Consider the following 6,066-nt stretch of genomic DNA (forward strand, 5'->3'; position numbering starts at 1 on the left):
TCAAGGGCCCGTTTGACCCGTTGGGTTCGAACGGGATAGAGATCAACCTAACACCCTTCACTTTCCTTCTCCCCACCTCACAATACAGAGTTAGATCTGTGCAGATCATAGGCAAAAGATCAAGATGACCTTCCAAGGCAGCGAAGGTCTCAACCAAAATAATTGTTAGTGAACGACTAGTAAGTATGCACGTGCAACGCACGTCTCGACTAATATTATAATCATATATGACAATTGTAAAAATATTTTCTTCATTCACAAATATAATATGTGTTTGAATATTTTAACATAGACTACATACTGATTGCAATAAGTGAACAAACACACTAAAACATGTCTATATACATCCGATTAACAATACATAGTTCAAAAACCAGTATGTAGACAAAGAGGAAACAAAATAAACAGAAGAGGAATTGAACTTTGTACATGCCTTTATCCTTTTCTTCTCGTATCTATGAAGTTCACATGCAGTTCTCCTCCATGGTTTAAAAAACCCGAAGAGAAATGACTAAATAACTCATTAAAGCCCGGAACTCGTCCAACATGATCTTCTCAGAGGACATAAAAGAATGACTATAATATCCAACTCATTGTTGGCGACGGTCTTAAATGTAATTAGTATAGCAGTGCCAACCTCATGTCATGTCTCATGAGGAACTTCTTCATCCTTGCTTGAAGAATAGATCGTCGAGTGAGGTGTCGTACTCGGTCCTCCTGAAGCTCTCTTTGCCTAATCTTAGTCTTGCCAGCCCGTGCTTCGCGGTGTCCAAACAAGAGGCAACTTCTTTTGGAATTTTCTAGGTGCCCCGTAATGTACACACACACAAAATATGTGAGGACCCCAGTTAGAAAACCGTGGAAAAACAATAAGATCAAGTGAGGAAATAGTGAAAACTTACATACCATCATTTGCACTTCGGTCTTAGTCCTAGTGAAGCGGTGTATGAAGGATGGCCATGTGACACATGGCAGAGCGGCAATAGGTTGCACAATTTAACTATGGCATAATAACAATTAGTTAATTGAACTGTGTATGACAAAATACAAGACAAAATGAGAAAAAGACACAACAAATATGTCCCAAAAAAGGACCAGCTACTCTGCGAACCAATTTTCGAAAATAATTGACAACTTTGAAACTTTCAGCTAGAATACCGATTAATGGAGCTAGAATACCGACTAATGGACAGATTATAGCAACACAAAAAATGAAATAAAAGTTCTAGGATAGGTGAAGCGCTGCAAGCATGTATGTAGCTCTGAGCATAAAACTCAGTCACAAATTCCTACGTGTATCAATCTAGTTTGGAACACCCTACTCTGAATTTCCATCAGAGCAAGAGCACCGCTATGTTTTCGCAAAAATCTTCTCAAGCTAAAATCTGCCCCTCAGAAAGCGGCAAGTAGCCAGTGGAAACACATATCATAGCTGATCAAGAAACAGGTCATTGTGTCTACCAATACATTCAATCATCAGTCGAATTGACAAATTGGCAATACAAAGAATGCCAAGATTGATAAATGAATAGTCATTTCTCTTAGTTCCTTTCAGGCTCATCTTGTTTGCAAATGAGCAGTTCATCAACATCAGTAGTACCAAACCCATATCCATCTCACCGTCCTTGTGCACGAACAGGGAGCATGCCAACTTACCAAAGGACAAGGATGCAAGTCAAGGAGAGGTGCTAGTTGATGCTGATGGAAATGGGCTTGATCTCCTTCAGTGCAGTGGATGAGATGGCAGTGACAATCTGTTCACGTGCATCATTCCATATTTCTCACCAATGCCTACAATTTATGGAATAAGATCATATCATGAAAAAACAAATAGACTGAAGAAAGAATATAGTAAGGACAATTTTTTTAGGGAATATGACTAAAAACACTGATTGACAAAAAGAAAAAAAGAAAACAAGAGGATCTGAAGACTGATATATAACTAAAATCTCAGGATTAAAAGACTGAAGAATGATGCATTTGTTGCCGTAACAATTTTACATTCAGTTAAAGAAGTGTGCTGATATCTAGATACAACAGATGGATACCCTGTCCTGCATCATGCGTTCATGCATGTCGATCTGTAGCGATGGCATCGTTGCCATGATCGCCCCTTCCATAGATCCAACTTGTCATAGCCGGATTCATGCAGATCGAGGTCACAGTCACCGGATCCGTGCAGATCAAGGTCGTGTTCACCAAATCCGTGCACATCCAACTTCCAGATACCTACTGACAATGGTATAAATTCTTGTCCTTTTCTGACTGTTTTTCTGGAGCACAACATTTAGTTTTATCCTTGTTATCAAATCCGTGCACATCCAACTTCCAGATACCTACTGACAATGGACTTCCCTGCTGTCCTTTGGTTTGGAGGAATTTTGTAAGATTTTCATAGGATAGGATTTCTATAGGAAAAATTCCTTCAGAGCTCTTTGGTTTGTAGGAATGAAATCATATTCCTGTGGAGGAATTCTTCCTATCCTTCACATTTCATAGGAAAATAAACATTAGCCTAGACTCAATGGAAAAAATCCTATGGCGTGAATCAAAGGGCATCTCCTTTTCTATTCCTATGCATAGGATTTGAGATGCATGTCATCTCATTTCCTATGACTTTCCTATTTCTATGATTTTCCAATCCTATGAACCAAAGGAGGCCTAAAGCGTAAACATGCATTTCCTTACCTGCCCTGCTCTTGGCCATCTACGAACTGCGTGCTTGTAAGGGATCGAGGCCGCCCACCCCACCTGAACAACCCATGGTTGCTGTTGATTTAGGTGATTTCCCAACATAATTTTTTGTTTGTCTAGGGCTCTAGGCCGTAACTTTTTGGTTGATTCATTCAACTTTATAGCTGCATAGAATCGATGAACTCAGGGCACTAACAGATTTCTCCTCGATTGGAATGTTCAGACCATCAAAATAGAGAATGAAAAGCTTTGTGAGCATAAACACAAACACTTGGTGGTCAGGGTTTTTTCGGATTATCCTATTTATGCGATCTGAGGCATGAATCAACAAAAATAATGTGTATGCGCCAACGCAAGGACCCCAGCTCATTCCACGGTATGGTATAGTGGGCGAGATAATTTATTAATCTTCTCTCTGCTTCAAGGAAGAGACGAATGAAACTACTGACCTTTCTCTGGCCAGCGGGCAGAGGGCATGGGATGGTGTTGTGCATGTCTAGCGGCGGGAGGAAGGAGGAGCTGGCATCAGGGAGCACGACGACAGCAGGGAAGTCCATGCTGCGGCACGCCGGAAGCCGGAGGAACGCGTCGCCTACACGCACGCGCCCTCCACCCCAGAGCCGCCATGGCACCGTCACGCCCCCCCTGCCACAAGGGCCGGCTCCCTCAGCTTCGCCGCCGCGTCCTGGCCGCCTATTGTGTTCGGCGCTGCCGCCGATGGTCGAGGGACCCCGCCGCCGACGACGAAGGCCGAGCCCGCTGCGTCCCGCGCCACCGCCGCTACTCGATAGAGGAGAGGGACCACGCCGCCCGTCGGCGTAGGCCAAGCCCGCTGCACCCCGCTCCACTGCCGCTGCTCGAGGAAGGAAGGTCGTGCGCCGCTGGGGGTGTTTGTTTCATTTAGTCCTAAATGCCTAGTTTAGTCCTAAAAAATCCCTCTCGTTTGGTAAAAAAATCTTTAAGAGGGAAACTTTTTCTAGTCCCTACACAAAAAAAGTTTCTGGAAACAAACACCCCCTTATTTTAGCGAGTTACGGCGGCGATAGGTGCGAGGAGGCAGGGCTAGAAAGATTTAATCACGGAGAAGTTAGCGATTAGAATTGCGTGATTGTAGGGACGTCGGACGCGTATGTGGAATATTTCTATGCAGGTGAAGCACGGTCAGTCAATGAAAATTGCTACGCGCACACGGTAAAGGTATTAGATCAACTATGGCTGTTAGATTCAGATTTGTGTGACTAATCGTGCAGTGGGGAGTGGATCGTCCGGTGTGCTGGGCTAATTACGGGGTGTATTTAAGAAATTTCTTGTTGGATTGTCTAATAGTAAGTCGCAGTTTGAGGCGGGTTGTCCACCATTGTAGTTTGCAAATTTGAGCCGTCAAATGTCCGGGACGCTCCCATGGATAGTGATTGGACATGCCTCAAATTTTATCATTAATTTGCAACCACATTACCCTATTTTCAAAACATCTATTACATGCAGGGCCATGCACGACAATCTTCCTGTTCGATTTGGGCCCATTGGGCTGTCAAAACACACTAAAAATTGCTTACTGTAGTAGGGCTATCAACGTACGTATGAACGAGACGAACTTGACACTTAATGAACAATCACCAATTTATAAAATACAGTCTACTATCAAGTTATCTCACTCACGCAACAAGAATTGATAGACATACACAACAACAGAGAAATTTGCCGCCATGCACCGGCGCGACTATTTAAGCCAGTCCGTGTCCGCCTCGCGTGGCAATGTGGGACTAAAATTTGGGTGCACCAATGAGAGAGGATGAAGTTTATGTCGCTGCAGATGGGATCGCTATGACCTGCAGCGGGGTCGGCGGACGCTCCCGGGCACCGCCATATCTATCCCATAGTTGGGCTAGATATGAGGGGTGCCGGTCAGCTCGAACGTTTGAGGCGGGTTTGGAGTACCCGGCTGTAGATGCTCTGAGCACCTCCGAGAGACTAAGCTGACATATCAACTTAAGATTTTATGAAGTCACCGTAGGTGCCTCGTAGTCGACGAAAACGTCTCTTCTCACTGAACACGCATCGTCGAAAGTCCTGAAATTAATGCGAACACCAGTGCTTGAACCCCGGTGGGCTAGGGATACCACTATCCACATAATCATTCAACCACATATTGGTTCATACAAGGGATTAAACATAATAGAACCAATACTCCCTCTGATCCATATCAATTGACGAACACTTACTAGAACTTTGTACTAAAGTTGTACTAAATATGCGTCAATTAATTTGAATATTCCAATCGACCGACCCGGGTCCAATGGAATTTCAACCGACTCTTACAAGCTTAAGATCTAATATAACCATTTTGCGGGGTTGTAGTTGAAATTTATAGTCGACATGTAGTCTAGAGATGCGAACCAATCTGTGGTTGGGATGGTTAGATGGACAGTGATATTTTCATCCTATCAGGGTTCAAATCATGGTGCTCGCATTTATCCTGGATTTATTTCAGGATTTCGGACAATATGCTTCCGCTCTTCCAGCGGAAGAAGATGTTCTCGTCGATTACGAGGCGCCTACAATGACTTTGTAAAATCTCAAGATGATATGCCAACTCGGTCTCTCAGAGATGCTCGTATGGATAGAATGTGCGATGTGCGTTCATAAGGATGAGTGTATGCATGTTTACATGAGCGCTTGTGTTTGTACTGTGTTTAAAAAAAGACATGTAGTCTGTAGATGTAAAGTTGACTTAGCATTGAATCCAAAACATATGTTGTTTCGGGCCAAGGGGAATTTCAACCGGCTTTTGCAAGCTCACAATTTAGGTGGTGTTTGGTTCTCTAGTCCTAGAACTTTTTCTAGACCCAACTAAAAAGTCTCTAGTCCCTAAAAAGTCCTTTCCTGTTTGTTTCTAGAGACTAAAAAGTCCCTAGTCCCTTCCTAGAGGTTATTAAATGACCATGTTGCCCCTAGTATATAAAAAAATAACAATCAAATAACATCATGGAGTGGCTGGCCAATGGGTGCATGGAGGGGCATTGTTGGAAAAGTCCCAAAAAGTCTCAAAAAGACTCTCCTTGAGAGTCTTCTTCATTTAGTCTCAAATGCCTAGTTTAGTCCCTAAAAAGTCTCCCCCGTTTGGTAAAAAAGTCTGTAAGGAAAATTTTTTCTAGTCCCTACACAAAAAAGTCCGTGGAAACAAACACCCTCTTAACGAAATGGTATTGGGGTTGTTTTTAGAGGAAAAGGGCTCACGCCCTGGCTCCACTCTCACATAATGAAACCAAAGCATTCCTTCTGTTTTAAAATAGATGACTCAATTTTATACTAATTTTATACTAAAATTAATATAAAGTTGAGTCATCTATTTTGTAACGGAGGAATTAGTTT

General features: G+C 42.9%; 1 long non-coding RNA gene across 2 annotated transcripts; it reads right to left on the bottom strand.

Annotated features, from left to right (window-relative positions):
- Nucleotides 1-290: 290 nt before the first annotated feature.
- LOC125513475 lies at nucleotides 291-3,674 on the bottom strand. 2 transcript variants are annotated; one of them, XR_007285978.1, is made up of 4 exons: nucleotides 3,144-3,674; nucleotides 1,657-1,791; nucleotides 907-1,000; nucleotides 292-800 (listed from the first exon to the last, which is right to left on the bottom strand). It is a non-coding gene; the product is annotated as an uncharacterized LOC125513475 (long non-coding RNA). The 2 variants fall into 2 exon arrangements; XR_007285962.1 differs by having other exon boundaries at nucleotides 291-1,000.
- Between the last annotated feature and the right edge of the window lie 2,392 nt (nucleotides 3,675-6,066).

This window comes from Triticum urartu, chromosome 1 (assembly GCF_003073215.2).
Source record: "Triticum urartu cultivar G1812 chromosome 1, Tu2.1, whole genome shotgun sequence".
NCBI classification, from domain to species: domain Eukaryota; kingdom Viridiplantae; phylum Streptophyta; class Magnoliopsida; order Poales; family Poaceae; genus Triticum; species Triticum urartu.